The sequence below is a fragment of the Aedes albopictus genome, chromosome 2, assembly GCF_035046485.1.
Source record: "Aedes albopictus strain Foshan chromosome 2, AalbF5, whole genome shotgun sequence".
Classification (NCBI taxonomy): domain Eukaryota; kingdom Metazoa; phylum Arthropoda; class Insecta; order Diptera; family Culicidae; genus Aedes; species Aedes albopictus.
Window position 1 is genome coordinate 241,374,712 of NC_085137.1, and position 15,358 is coordinate 241,390,069.

Sequence of the window (15,358 nt, forward strand, 5' to 3'; positions counted from 1 at the left end):
ACGGTAGGGTAGAAGGTAAAAGTAAATTGTAGGATGGAGGGTTAGGGTAGAGGGTAAGGTAGACGTTGCGGTAGATTTTAGGGTGATGGTTAGGTAGAGGAATAGAGTGAAGAGTAAGATGGGGTTGAGGGTTAAGGTAGAGGGTAGAGTAAAGACTATCTTCAGGAATTCAATTCGGGATTCCTTCCGGCATTTCTGTCGAAATTCTTCTCAAGATTCCTCCCGGGATTCTAGCACAATGGCACAAATTTTCCAAATGGAGGAGAACGTGCCTCTGGAGCCGACCTACTGATACCTAGTAGCTATCTCCATTCCACCCGGTTCATGGCTGTTTGTCTCCAGTTCCGCACTCTTCGTAGGGTCCGCAGATCGTCCTCCACTTGGTCGACCCACCTAGTTCGCTGCGCTCCACGTCTTCTTGTACCGGTCGGATGACTCTCGAGAGCCATTTTATTCGGGTTGCTATCCAACATCCTGATGACGTGACCCGCCCACCATAGCCTCCCGATTTTCGCGGTATGGAAGATGGTTGGTTCTCTCAGCAGTGGATGCAGCTCGAGGTTCATTCGCCTTCTCCAAGTCCCGTGTTCCATCTGCACTCCGCCGTAGATGGTACGCAACACCTTCCGTTCGAAAACTCCAAGGGCGCGTTGGTCCTCTGCACGTAGGGTTTATGTTTCGTGCCCATAGAGGACGACCGGTCTAATCAGCGTTTTGTAGATAGTAACTTCGTGTTACAGCGAACTTTATTCGATCGTAGAGTTCTGCGGAGTCCAAAGTAAGTACGATTTCCTGCCACAATGCGCCTTTTGAATTTCTCTGCTGGTGTCGTTGTCGGCGGTCACCAGTGAGCCCAAGTACACGAATTCTTCAACCGCCTCGATTTCATCACCGTCGATATAAATTCGGGGTGGCGGGCGCGGTGATTCCTCCCTGGAGCCCTTTGCCATCATGTACTTTGTCTACGACACATTAATGACTAATCCTATTCGCCTGGCTTCACTCTTTAGTCGGATGTACGTCTCCGCCATCGTCTCAAATTTACGAGCAATAATATCAATATCATCAGCGAACCAAGCAGCTGAACGGACTACGTGAAAATCGTGCCACTCGTGTTTATTCCCGCTCTCCTAATTACACCCTCTAAAGCAATGTTGAACACCAAGCACGAAAGACCGTCACCTTGCCGTAACCCTCTGCGAGATTTGGGGGGAGGGACTCGAGAGTGTCTCTGATACTCGAACTACGCACATCACTCGATCCATCGTCGCCTTGATCAATCGTATCAGTTTATCCGGGAATCCGTACTCGTGCATAATCTGCCATAGCTGTTCTCGATCGATTGTAACGTACGCCGATTTAAAACCGATTAACAAGTGATGTGTGGGCACGTTGTATTCGCGGCATATCTGCAACACATAGCGGAGGAAAAGCGAACCTAGCCGTTTTGATTTGCCCAAGACTTAGAAAGCCAGCATTCCGGAATCAACATATTCCTGTCGTACTAATCCAGTGCATCTCTCGGGAATTTTCCCAGATATACTGCCAGAAGGATCGTTTGATGCCTTCGGAAGATCCCTTGGGGATTTCTACAAGATTATCTTCAGAGACTCCTACAGGAGTTCCACCATCTATTATAAAATTCCAATCAGGGATATCTCCTTTAAAGATATTTTCAGGAGTTCCTTCAGAGATGTCTCTGGTAGTACCTTCAGAAATTCATCCAGAAAGATTCAGGGATGCTTATAGAATTTTCCTTAGAAAATTTGTCAGATATTCTGACAGGAGTTTTTTCAGGGACTATTCCAGATGTTCTCTCAAATATTCATGAGGAATCAGGGTATACATCTAGGATTCATCCATAAGTTCCTTCAGGGATTCTTTTCTTATACAAGGTTCTTCAAAGATTAGTGTAAGAATTGCTTCAGGGAATAATTCAGAAGTTCCTTAAGAAATTCCTCCAGGAATTCCTTCAGGAGTTCCTATAGAATTCCAATCAGGGATTTTTTCTGGTGATTCTTTAGGGATCCCTTCAGAAGTCCCTTCAAGTATCTCTTCAGGGATCTATCCAGAAAAAAAAAATCAAGGACGCCTACAGGAGTTCCATCAAGGATTCCTGTAGGAGTTCCTTCTGAGAATCCTCTTGGGGTCTTTCCTGAAACCCCTTTAGGGATGCCTCCTAGAAGTTCTCCAAAGATTACCACAGGATCTGCTTCAGTAATGTCTGGAGTCCCTTCCAGGATTCCTTCTGGAATTCTTTCAGAAATTGCTCCCGGAATCCTTCTGGGATTCCTCCTAAAATTTCTTCGGTGTTTTTTTATTGTTTTTCCTTCGAAATACCATATGGAGGAGATATTTCATGAATTTTTCCAGCAGTTCTTTTATGGATTTCTCATGAAGTTTCTACAGGGTTGATACAGAAGTTCCACCAGGGATTAATCATTCGAAGATTTTTGCCACATCATAATTCTTTCAGGGATTGTTCCAGAATTTCCTTCAGGGATCTCCTCAGTTGTTCTAGGAGGGTTCGGGGATGCCTGCAGAAGTTTCATGAGGGATTTCTTCAGAAGTTCCCTTAGGTATTCCAACAAGAGTTTCCTCAGAACTTGCTCCGGAGGTTCCACCAGAGGTTCTTTCAAGAGGATTCTGGAAAGCCTCCAGGTAATCCAGCAGGGAGGCCAGCAGAGAGGGATCTAGAAACTCCATCGGAAATTAGTACAACGAGATCCTTTAGAGATAAGTATTCCAGTTTCCTCCAGCAGTATCAGAGATTCTCGCAGATATTTCTTCAGAGATTCCATCTGGAATTCCTCCAAAAGTTCAGAGATACCACCTGAAACTCCTCCAAAAGTTCCTTCTGAGATATCTTTAGGAGTTTTTCAGGGATCTCTCCAGGATTTTCGCCAGAGATTTTTACAGTAGGATCCATAGATACCTCGAAGAGAATTCAGGGATCCCCAAGAAGTTTCTTCAGGGATTCTTGCAGAAGTTCCTCCAGGGAATGGTCCAGGAGTTCCTTCCAAGATTCCTCCAGGATTTCCTTCAGGGATTTTCCAAAGCTTTCTTAATGGATTCCTCCAGAAGTTTTTACGGGCCTCCATGGTGGGATAGAGAAGCCTCCAGGTTATATTCTGCAACTCGAGTTCCTACCAGAATTCCTCCAGGATTTATTTTTCCAGGATGTTCTTCTGAAATTTGTTCAGGAATTCTTTCGAAGATTCTTCCTGAAAGTCCATCGAAAATCCTGGGAATCTTTCAGAGATTCCCTCTGAAAAACCTTCAAGGATTCTTCTTAGTAATGCTACAGAGATTCTTCTTGAAAACCCTTCGGAGATCCTATCTGAAAATCCCTCGGAAATTCTGCTTGGAAATCCTCTGGGGATTACTCCTGGAAATTCTTCAGAGATTCCTCCTCTGCATCTTTCTGGGATTCGTCTTGCTTTGGGAATTCTCCCTTAGGATCTTTCGAGGATTCCTCTTGTAAAACCTTCAAGGATTACTTTTCGAATTCCTTTGGGGATTCCTGCTGTAGTTACTTTGGGAATTCCTGCTGCAATTCATTTGGAGGTTCCTGTTAGAATTATTCGAGAATTCTGAGGTGATGCAGGGATGATCAATAAACACAATTGTTATATTTGAAGTCGTTTTACAGGATCATCCTTTGTTCTAAGTTAAACGTCAGGCCCTACTCTCCGTCAAAGTGTATGCCTACCATGATCTAAGTAAGCATTAATGTCATTCACTACAGATTCTTCTTGGAAATAGTTCGGGGATTTTTCCTGGGAATCCTACAGAGATTACTCTTCGAATTCCTTTTAAGATTCCCGCTGGAATTCCTTTGAGGATTCCAGCTGAAGTTCTTTCGGAATTCTCTTCGGGGATTCATCCTGGAAATCATTCGGAGATTCCTTCTGGTATCCTTCAATGACTCCTCCAGCAATTCCTTTGGTGATTTCTTCTGTAATGCCTTTGAGGATTCCTCCTGGAAATAGTTTGAAGATCTCTCCTCAAATTCTTTTGGTAGTTTCTGCTGGAATTCTTTTGAGAATGTTTGCTGCAATTCCTTCGGGGAACCCTGCTTGAATTTCCTTAGAGATTGCTGATGGATTTTCTTCAAGGATTTCTCATGGAATTCTGTCGGGCATTTCTTCTGAAAATTCTTCGTAAATTTCCCCTGGAAATCTTTCAGAGATGCCACTGGAATTCCTCCAGTGATGTCTTCTGAAATTTATTTAAAATTCTAATCAGGGATTTCTCTTAATGTTTCTCTAAGCGAGTGGCTCGATAACTTTTCAATGCATCACGTTGGCAACAGCTCGCTGACAACAAGAATTCTTGCCACCGCAAGGGTTTTATACAGCAGTTCTACAATAGGTCTAATAACTGGTCTCAGTGACGGACCCGAACAGGAATAAGATATGGGCACTCTAACAAATTTTATGAAATCACTGGTTATCAAAAAGCTCAGACAACAAATTCTAGAGCGTACTGATAACTTTTTTCCTTCGCCAATGTTGACTTGTTGGACAAATTTCGGTCATGCCACCGCCGACCTAAAATGGCCCTCGCGCCGCCGTCGAGGAAAAAACAGTCTGCGCACAGGTCTAGTTTCAAGTTGTTTTAAAGCCTTTTAAAAGATATCAGAGGGTTCCCTAGAGTAAAAGGGGTTTATTAGAGCTAAATATAAGTTCACGAGGGATTTAATGGGTTACAAATGAGTTTTATATGGCTTTAAAAGCGTTCCAAGACGTTCAAGTTGTTTCATGAGGTTGTAAGGGGCTTCTGGGGCTTACCAGCTGTTTCAGGGCTTTGAGAAGGGGTTCCAGGTTGAGAAGGGGTTCAAGGCGATCCAAGATGATCCACGGGGCTTCCGGGGATTTCCGGGATCCAGGTATGTAAACATTCGACACTTTTCACTACCTTCGTTTCGTTGCCGCGGTCGGGTGTCAGCTTGCTTTGTTTCATTCGAGCGCGACCGCTACCTCTTACACACAACACGAGCGGCAGAACGAAGATCAATAAACAAAAAAGTGGATCAAATCAACGCCGTCTGACACGATGACATTTGTCTAATTCCAGCTTTTTGCAAGATTTCAGCCAATTTTAATTTTGATGGTATAATATTAGCTTATTCGTGTGTGATAAATCGATTACGACACATACATTTATCCAAAATAGCTCCCTTTATAAGAAAGACAGGAATACAAAAACCGAACCATCTCCCGAAGACGCAATCGTGGTCAAGCGCATTCATTCTACATTTTTGTTCTGTACAGTAGTTTGATCGCTTGTGTTGCGAATGTTGGAGACAAAGGCAGCCGAATATCGACGAAAAGATGTCAAAGACTGTGATCGCTAGCAAGACTGCCGGGAGCTCCCGAGAAGTTTCATCATAGTTTAAGAGCAGGGGTATTAGAGGGATTTCAGGGGGTTTAGAGAGTTTTCAGAGGGTTTCAGGGCGACGTTTCAGGGGAGTTTAAAAGAAGTTTCCGAAGTCTCGAATAGAGAGGGATCTCAATGCGTTTCTAGTGCTTTAAGTGCGTTTTAGTTGAGCTTCAGGAGATTATAGAGATGTTTCAATGGGAATTTGATAAGAACATATATGTACGAGTCTGTGTGAGTGCAGACCTTATTTGTAATACAACGAGAGATAAGTAGTTACGCTTGCAGATTCTATGACCCATACTTGTTGAAACTCGTGGAGTTTTTAGAGTTCTTGGATGTCCTAAATAGTCATTGAACAAACCACTTGTCCAAACATAATTGCATGAGGGTGGCCGAGTGTTAAATATGTTCGTAGTATTTTTTTTGTATTTAATCGATTATTTTTGGCTCAAGCGCCAACAGGTATAACGGAGCCGAATTCGGTTAAAACTTTTTACAATTTCATGTTTTTGATTTATAAACTATGTTAGTTTTGGGAAACCGTAAAACTTGCAGTTTGGTCGAGGTTAGGGGAAACAAAAATATTTGAGGAAAAGTTAGGGTGATGGGGGCTTTTCGTTGACATGTAACAACCTGTAACGATACAAACAGAGAATTTTCAAAGGGACACGAGGTGGACAAGTGGAGCAACACTACATGGATATCAAACAGAGACACGAGGTGGACAAGCGGAACAACAAGACGGGGATATCAAGTGAAGACTTCAGCTTCCTTCAAGACGTACACAAGCTTCATATACTGAAGATCAAGTTAACCCTCTAATGTCTCTAATGTCTTCCTTTTCTGGCTTCCCTCGGGCCCTGAGGGATGCACATAAATCGGATCTGGCAATACCGTATTCGGGGCATTCCCATTCGTAGTACTTCAAATGATTACTAGTTATGCCTTAGACAGTTCAAGAAGGTTCCATGACTCTCTCCTACGTCCAATTTACATCTTCAACATCCTTCAAGTCCACCTTTTTCCCGTATATCCTCTTTCAGCCTTTTTTTCGGTAGTTCCATCATCAGCTCTAAAAACAAATGAATATTATTTAGGTTATGTTACCCTAACGAAGGTATCGAAATGGAGTCTACCTTAATTGAGGTTCTAATTTATAGGAGCTATACACAAATTTCACCAAAAACAATGTTTTATTCTGTAGGATCACATATTGGAGACATCAACGGCGGTAAAAGAATGCAAAGCGACGAACCCAACCACTAAAAACTAGATACATATGTAATAGACCTCTTCATAAAAAATGAAATTTCTCGAATTCTGCCAGTCACCCCCACATCTTAATTCTAATGCTGAAACAAACTTCTGGTCAAATTTTCAGCTAAATTGGTGAAGATTTCGAGGTGCCTCAAGTCAAAAATGTGTTTTTTGGACATTTTTTACCTTTAAAAAATGCCCATGAAGGCTAGAAGCCATATAAAATATCGCGGCCGCCAGTAAATGAAAGTTTTTTCTATTCCTTACAACTTTTGTGAACATTATGTGCTGATCGGAGAATGTTTTGATCATATTTTTTCGATTTTGAGTCATGCAAGTACCCTAAAAAGTTACATTTTTCAACAGTTTTTGTTCTACGAAATTTAAACACACAACTTTTCTATCAAGTACCAAATCATTAAATAATTGCCCACATTTTTCTGAACAGTATTGCCATACATCATTGTCTTATCCGATCTACGAAAAAAATCACAAAAATCGAAAAGTAGAAGCTTTCCTGAGTTTTTTGATATCTGGGGTTGACACAACTGTTGGCAGACAGAATAATCAAACATAGTAGCTTTGCTTTTTCTTGATGATTGCGATGATTGATCATTGATTCAAGTGACAGGTAGGCACAAGCAAACATTTCTTTAACAATAGTGACGTATAATGTGTCACAGTAGAATGTGAGGATTGGCTCAGATGGTAAGGCTATGGACTGGCAAACCAAAGGTTCAGAGTTTGATGGTCGTAAGCACCAACGCAGTTGATACGAGTTTTAATCCCGATTTTCGAAAATCCAGATTAATTTTTAATACTCCATTCGGTAAGCACCAAAGAGCTCCAAGAGAGGATTTAACAAAGAAAGCACGCAGCCATGTTCTCTCTCGTGATTGACCAGCTCGCGGAAATGTCAAATCAGCGGGTGTTTATTTACTCTTTTCTTACAAAAAAGAAGTTTGTTCCTCCTGCGTGATAAACCGTGATCGACAGCCGGCGCCCGAGCTATCAGTGGCTTCATCGTTATCCACCTTCCCCTGCCGAACGCGGGAATCGGTAACCGGCGTCCCCGCTGTTCGTGGCCTACGAAATTAGCAGATTTTGGCTGCTACTGCTGTCGTTCAGATTGTGAAGTACGACCCGGATGTTCAGTGCGAATTCTGCGTCGGAGGTGTCTGAAGATTCGTACCAGGATCTCGTCGTTTGTTTTTTGAGATTTTTTGTCTTTTGGCAGCAAGCGTAACCGCACCACAGTAAGGTGAAATTTGTGGTCTTTTTAGTTGCGGTTCCGTTGAAAGTTGCCCTGATTGTTCACGCTGAGATCGATGAAACTGGATATGGGGTGGGACTTACTCCCCGGACGTCCCTTCGAGGATGCCCACCCGTGCCATTTCGAGTTTCTTTACCTAGATTTGACTGTGGCGGGAATTGCACGATGAACGTTGGATACATATCGCAGTTCTGAAATACCCACCGAGGATAAGTGGACATTATCAAACTGCCCCACCGCTGTCAGTTTTCCGGATAAATCACGAGGTTTCTGCTGCAAAGATCTGCTTTTGCTTTCAGTGATGCTCCCAGAATTTCCAATCTCAAACATAAGTTTTAACAGGAATGAACGCAAAAAAGCAGTAGCACCGGGTACTGCTTCAGAAGCTCTTTCCCTGGTTTACTTCCATTAATTCAGTAAATCATAATTGTATTAGTTTCCTGGATATTCCTGCCATAAATCACTGAACAAAATTTGTTCCGATATTCCTACTTATTCTCCGAGGTATTACAAAATGTTCCGTAAATTATTGTTGTGAAATTTCCTACAGAAGTGCATCAAAATATTGCTCCCGGAGTTCCTCAAAACAAAATTCATTCTGTGAGTCAAAATTTCTATGGAAATTCTAAGGAATCTCATCCTCAAGAAATACCTCGAGAAATTCTTCCGGGAATTGATCCAAAAATTCTTCCGGGAATTGAACCAAAAATTCTTCCGGGAATTAGTCCAGATATGCATTTAAATTTCTTCAGAATTCACTCTTTTTTTTTTTTTTTGTCTGTATTAACGAGATTTTTAACCCTAGGCTAGTTCATCTCGGGACCCACGTTTTACTTCCCTTCCGAAGGAAGAACCCACTTTTTGTGAGTATGTCGGGAGTGGGATTCGATCCCAGGTCCTCGGCGTGATAGTCAAGTGTTCTAACCACCACACCAAGAATTCACTCTGGGAATACCTCTAGAAAGTTCTCTGAGAATACTTCCCGAAATTATTCCAGGAATTCCTCCAAAAAATCCCCCGGTTATTCCTTCAGAAATTCCTCAAGAAACTCCTACGGAAATTCCTCCAGAAATTCTTCCGTGAATTCCTCAAAAAAAATCCCAATGGGAATTAATCCAAAAATTTCTCCGGGAATTTCTCAAGAAAATATTCCGGAGATTTCTCCAGAAATTTCTCGAAGAATGCCTGAAGAAAAACATCTAGGAATTTCCCCAGAAATTCCTCTGGGAATTCATCTAGAAATTTCTCAGTAAATTTCTCCAGGAATTGTTCCAGAAATTTTTTTTGAATTCCTCCAGACATTTCTTCTTGAAGTTCTGCAAAAATTTCTTCAGGAATTTCTCCAGGATTTTTTCGGAAATTTCTCAGGGAGTTCTTCCAGGAATTCCACCGGGAATACCTCCAGATAGTTCTTTGGATTTTTTCTGGAAATTTTGTAAGGAATTCATTCAGACAATTCACCAGGAATTCTTCCAGAAGTTCTTCTGGGAAGTTCTTCAGAAATTCTTCTGGGAATTCTTCCACAATTTCTTCCGCAAATTGCTAAAGCAATACCTCAATAAATTCCTTCAAAAACTCCTCTGAAAACTCCCCAAAAAATACCATCGGGAAATCCTTCAGATACTCTTCCGGTAACTCCTGCAGTAACTTCCTCAGAAATTTCTTAGTGAACTTCTCCAAAAAAAAAACTTCGGAATCCCTCCGTAACTTCTCCGGAAATCGGTCTAGAATCTCCTCCGGGAAGTCTACCAGAAATTTCTACGGAAATTTCTCTAGAAAATTGTCCGTTTACTCTGCTTAAAATTACCCAAGGAATTTCTCGAATTTTCATTGAGAATCCCTCCAGAAATTTCTTTGAGAATTCCTTCTTCCGTTTTTTTTTCTGAGAGTTCCTTCAGAAATTCCTCTTAGAACTTTGCGGAAGTTCATCTTGAAATAAAAAAAAATCGTCCGGAAATCCCTTAAGATATTTCTTTTGAAATTCCTCTCGAAATTTCTTCGGAATTCCTTTGAGAATTTCTCCACGAATTCGTTTGAGGATTCTCCTGGAATTCCTTTGCGGACTCTTCCAGGAATTCCATCGAGATTCCTCCAAAAATTCTTTTTGGTATACCACCAGGAATTCCTTTGGGTATTTTTCAAGGAATTCCTTCATGGGCTTTTCCTGGAGCTCATTGATCGTCGAAAACCTTTCCCAGAGCAAATTTCTGGCTACGCCATTGCCTCCTGTAATTCCCCGATGCTTCATCTAGAAATTTCTTCGGTAATCTTTCAGAAATTCCTTCATGGATTCCTCCAGGAATACCTACGTGGATTCGTTTAGGAATTCATTCGGGTATTCTTTCAGGAATTCCATCGAGGATACCTTCAGGAATTCCTTCGGAGATTCCTCCAAAAATTCCTTTTTTCCTGTTTTCTGTCATTCCTTCGGGAATTTCTCCGGCAATTCTTTCAGGAATTAATCCAGGAGTTCTTTCGGGAAATCCTCCAAGAATTCCTTTGGAAGTTCCTCAAGAAATGCCTTCGGGGATTTCTTCCGGAATTCTTATGGGAATTTCTTTAAGAAATCCATCGGAGGAATTCCTGGATAAACTCCTGGAGGAATTCCCAAAGAAATTCTTGAGGGAATTCCCGAAATAATTCCAGCAGGAATTCTCGGAGAAAATCCTGGAGGATTCTTCGGAGAAATTCCTGGTGGAATCCTCGACGGAATTTCTGGCGGAATTCCCGAAGCAATCCTCAAAGGAATTCCTGGAAGAATCTCCATTGGAATTCCTGGAGGAAATCCCGAAAAAATTCCTGGAGGAATTCCCAAAGAAATTCCTGGAGGAATTCCCAAAGAAATTCCTGGAGGAATTCGCAAAGAAATTCCTGAAGGAATTTTCAGAGAAATTTCTGGAAGGAATTCCTGGAGGAATCCTCGAAGAAATTCCTAAAGCAATTTCCAGAGCAACACCTGGAGAATTTCCCGGAGAAACTCCTGGAGGAATTCCCGGAGAAATATCTTGAGGAATTCCCGAAGAAATTTCTGGAGGAATTCCCGAAATAATTCCTGGAGAAATTCCTGAAGGAACTCCTGGAGGAATTCCTGAAGGAATTCCTGGGAAAATTCCTGAATTAATTCCAGGAGGAATTTTCGAAGAAATTCCTGAAGTAATTCCCGAAGAAATTCCTAGAGGGATTCCCGAAAAAAATCCTGGAGGAATTCCCGAAGTAGTTCCTGCAAGAATTCCCAAAGGAATTCCGGGGGAATTCCCGAAGTAATTCCAGCAGGAATTCCCGGAGAAATCCTTACTGGAAACCCCGAAAAATTCCTGGAGGATTTCTCGAAGAAATACCTGAAGGAATCCCCAAAGGAATTTCAGGAAAAATTCCCGGAGAAATTTCTGTAGGAATCCCAGAAAAATTTCCTGGAGGATTTCCCAAAAAAAAAACCAAGAGGAATTCCCGAAGAAATTCCTGGAGGTATTCCCGGAGAAATTTCCGGAGAAATCCTCGAAGAAATTCCTGAAGGAATCCCCGAAGAAATTCCTGGAGGAATTCCCAAAGTAATATTTGCAGGAATTCCCTTAAGAAATTCTGGGGAAATTTCCGAAGAATTCCATTAAGAATTCCCAGAGAAATTACTGGAGGTACTCCCGAAGGAATTCCAGGAAGAATTTCTGGAAAAAATCCTGGAGGAATTCCCGAAGAAATTCCTGGAGGAATTCCCGAAGAAATTCCTGGAGAAATTTACGAAGTAATTCCTGCAACAACTCCTGGGGGAATTCCCGAAGTAATTCCAGCAGGAATTCCCGGAGAAATCCTAAGAGAAATTCCCGAAAAAATCCGGGAGGAATTCCCGATGAAATTCCTAGAGGAATTCCCGAAAAAAATCCTGGAGGAATTCCCGAAGTTATTCCTGCAAGAATACCCAAAGGAATTCCTGGGAGAATTCCCGAAGTAATTCCAGCAAGGGTTCCCGGAGAAATCCTTAGAGGAATCCCTGAAACATTCCTGGAGGAATTTTGGAAGGAATTCCAGGAAAAATTCCCGGAGAAATTTCTGGAGGAATCCCCGAAAAATTTCCTGGAGGATACCCCAAAAAAAAATCCTGGAGGAATTCCCGAAGAAATTCCTGGTTGTATTCCCGGAGAAATTTCCGGAGGTATCCCCGGAGAAATTTCCGGAGAAATCCTCGAAGAAATTCCTGGAGGAATTCCAGAAGTAATTTTTGCAGGAATTCCCTTAGGAATTTCTGGGGAAATTCCCGAAGAAATTCCTGAAGGAATCCCCAAAGGAATTCCAGGGAAAATTCCCGGACGAATTTCTGGAGGAATCCCCGATAATTTTTCTGGAGGGTTTCCCAAAAAAAATCATGGAGGAATTCCCGAAGAAATTCCTGGAGGTATTCCCGGAGAAATTTCCGGAGGTATCCCCGGAGAAGTTTCCGGAGAAATCCTCGAAGAAATTCCTGGAGGAATCCCCGAAGAAATTTCTGGTGGAATTCCCGAAGTAGTTTTTGCAGGAATTCCCTTAGGAATTCCTGGGAAATTCCCGAATAATTCTATTAGGAATTCTCGGAGAAATTACTGGAGGTACTCCCGAAGAAATTTCTGGGTGAATTCCCGAAGGAATTCAGGAAGAATTTCCGGAAAAAATCCTGGAGGAATTCCCGAAAAAAAACCTGGAGGAATTCCCGAAGAAATTCCTGGAGGAATTCCCGAAGTAATTCCTGCAAGAATTCTTGGGGGAATTCCCGAAGTAATTCCAGCAAGAATTTTCGGAGAAATCCTTGGAGAAATTTCCGAAAAATTCCTGGAGAAATCCTCGAAAGAATTCCTGAAGGAATCTTCAAAGGAATTCCAGGAGGATTTCCCGGAGAAATTTCTGGAGGAATCCCCGAAAAAAATCCTAGAGGATTTCCCAAAAAAATTCCTGGAGGAATTCCCAAAAAAAAATTTGAAGGTATTTCCGGAGAAATTTCCGGAGAAATCTTCGAAGGAATTCTTGGAGAAATCCCCGGGGAGTTTCCGAAAAAAAAAATCTGGAGGAATTCCTGAAGAAATTTCTGGAGGAATCCCAGAAAAAAATCCTAGAGGGTTTCCCAATAAAAATTCCTGGAGGAATTCCCGAAGAAATTCCTGGAAGAATTCCCGAAGAAATTCCTGAAGGTATTTCCGGAGAAATCCTCGAAGGAATTCTTGGAGAAATCCCAAAGGAGTTTCCGAAAAAAAAATTCTCGAGGAATTCCCGAAGAAATTTCTGGAGGAATCCCCGAAAAAATCCTAGAGGATTTCCCCAAAAAAATCCTGGAGGAATTCCCGAAGAAATTCCTGGAAGAATTCCCGAAGAAATTCCTGGAGGAATTCCCGATGAATCCCCGAAGAAATTACTGGAAACATTCCCGAATGAATACCTATAGGAATCCCCGGGGGAATTTGCGGAGGAATCATGGAAGGAATCCTTGGGGAATTCCTGGAGAAACCCATGAGGGAATTTCCGGAGGAATCTCTGTCGAAATGACCAGACGAATCCTTGGAATTGAGGGAAGAATCCTTGTTAGAATCCTTGTTGGAATCCTCAAAGAAAAACCTGGAGGAATACCCGAAAGAATTACTGAAAGAATCCCCGAAGGAATACCCTAAGGAGTCCATGTGGAAATTTGCGTAGGAATTCCTGGGGGAATTCGTGGAAGAATTCCTGAAAATTTTCCCGGAGGATCTCAGTCGAAATTACCAAAGGAATCCCTGGAGTAATTCCTGGAAGAATCCATGTTGGAATTTCCAAAACAATCCCTGGAGAGGTTTTTGGAGGAATTTCCGTAGAAATTGCTGGAGAAATCCCGGAAGAATTCCTGCAGAATTATCTGAAGAAATTCCTGAACGAATCCCCGGAGGAATTTCTGGTGAAATTTTGAAGAAATACCTGAAGGAATTCTAGAAGAATCGCCGGAGGAATCTCCGCAGGAATTCCATGAGAAAACCGGGAGGAATTCCTGAAGGCATCATCGATTGAATCTTTGGAAGAAACCCTCCAGCAATTCCTAGAAAAATATATTAAAAACATTATTCCCAACCAGAATGAATTATGAATCTCTGCGGAAACTATGAAGGAATTTTGGGATGAATATGTATATTTTTATATGAACTTGTTAAGGCAGCTCATAAGGGGATCCAATCATGCTATCGATTCACCAGGTACTTGGCCAGCAAGCAGCAATCTCCCGATTAAACCTGCGAAAACATCACTGATCGTACTGCAGTCCATGATGTTTCTTCCCGTAGCTAACATTGAAACAAAAGAGATCTCTGACGACGTTTCCCATCACATGTGAGGAGAAAACTTTGTAGCCACTGCCTTTCAAATCTTCTCTGCACATCCAACGGGAAACTCCCGGTTGAGTCGCTAATCACGGCGCACGTCCATCCTCAGGAGTAGTTGGAGGTTCTTATCCGTCTTTTCCGAAAGCATCGGTCGGCAGCTCAGACTTCTGCTGTTTTTTGTTTTGTTTTTCTTTGACGGTTCTACGAGGGCGTAGTATGCGGTGCCAATTAATTTCTGCACGCAGCCAATTCATGTAAATCCGAGATTTAATTTTAGTGCGCCGAAATCGGCGCACTAAAGTTAAATCTCAGATTAAAATCAAGGATAATACCGTTTGGTGCTTAGGAAAATCGAGGATAATACGTGATTGGCGTCTAGTACGCTGTGAAGCTTACCGCCATGAGTATCGTCATTTTTATCGTATTTGTTTCCGTATCGTATCTTTCCGGGATTTTTTCACGGGGATCGGGAATTTCTTTCCATGATTTCTTCCACATTTGTTTTCCAGATGTTGCCGAGGATTTTATTTTTTTTTTATTATCTCGGAATTCCTCTTGAATGTATTTTCATGATTTCTTCATGTGTTTTGATGGGGTTTCTACTAGAGTTCTTCCAAGGGTTTCGTCAGGAGTTTTGTATGAATATTCTGCAGGAGTTCCACTCTAAAATTTCTTTCAAAGATTTTCTCGTTATTGCTTTCAGATTCCCTTATAGGATTTTTTCCGAAGTTCCTACGGTTTTTAACAGTTCTTGCGGGAATTCCCTTGAAGTTTCACCCGAAATTTCTCTCTGAGCTATTCCCTGGACTTTACCTAGAATATTCCACGTATGTGGCAACCCTAATCCCAGGACAGGAGCCAACATCTATCGTGTATCCACAATGGAATGCTTTGTGGATACACAAATGTTTACATACAAGATGTTGGATTCTTGAAAATGGCGGCTTCGCACCCTGGTGGAATATTCCTTCCGCTGTTGCTCCCGAGATGTGTCTTAGAGTTTTCAGGGTTTCTCCTGGATCTTCCAAGATTTTTTCCCGGGGTTTCTTCCAAAGATCTAATTTTCTTTTTCTTTACACGGCCAGGTAAATTAAAGATTACACGGCCAGGTAAATTGAAATAATGAATTGATTCGTTT

The 15,358-nt window shown here is 41.9% G+C and overlaps 1 protein-coding gene across 1 annotated transcript in view; it reads left to right on the forward strand.

The window, feature by feature from the left end:
- Positions 1–15,358, forward strand: part of LOC115257956 (nidogen-1-like) — a 337,718-nt gene that overhangs the window by 20,171 nt on the left and 302,189 nt on the right. The window lies entirely within an intron of this gene.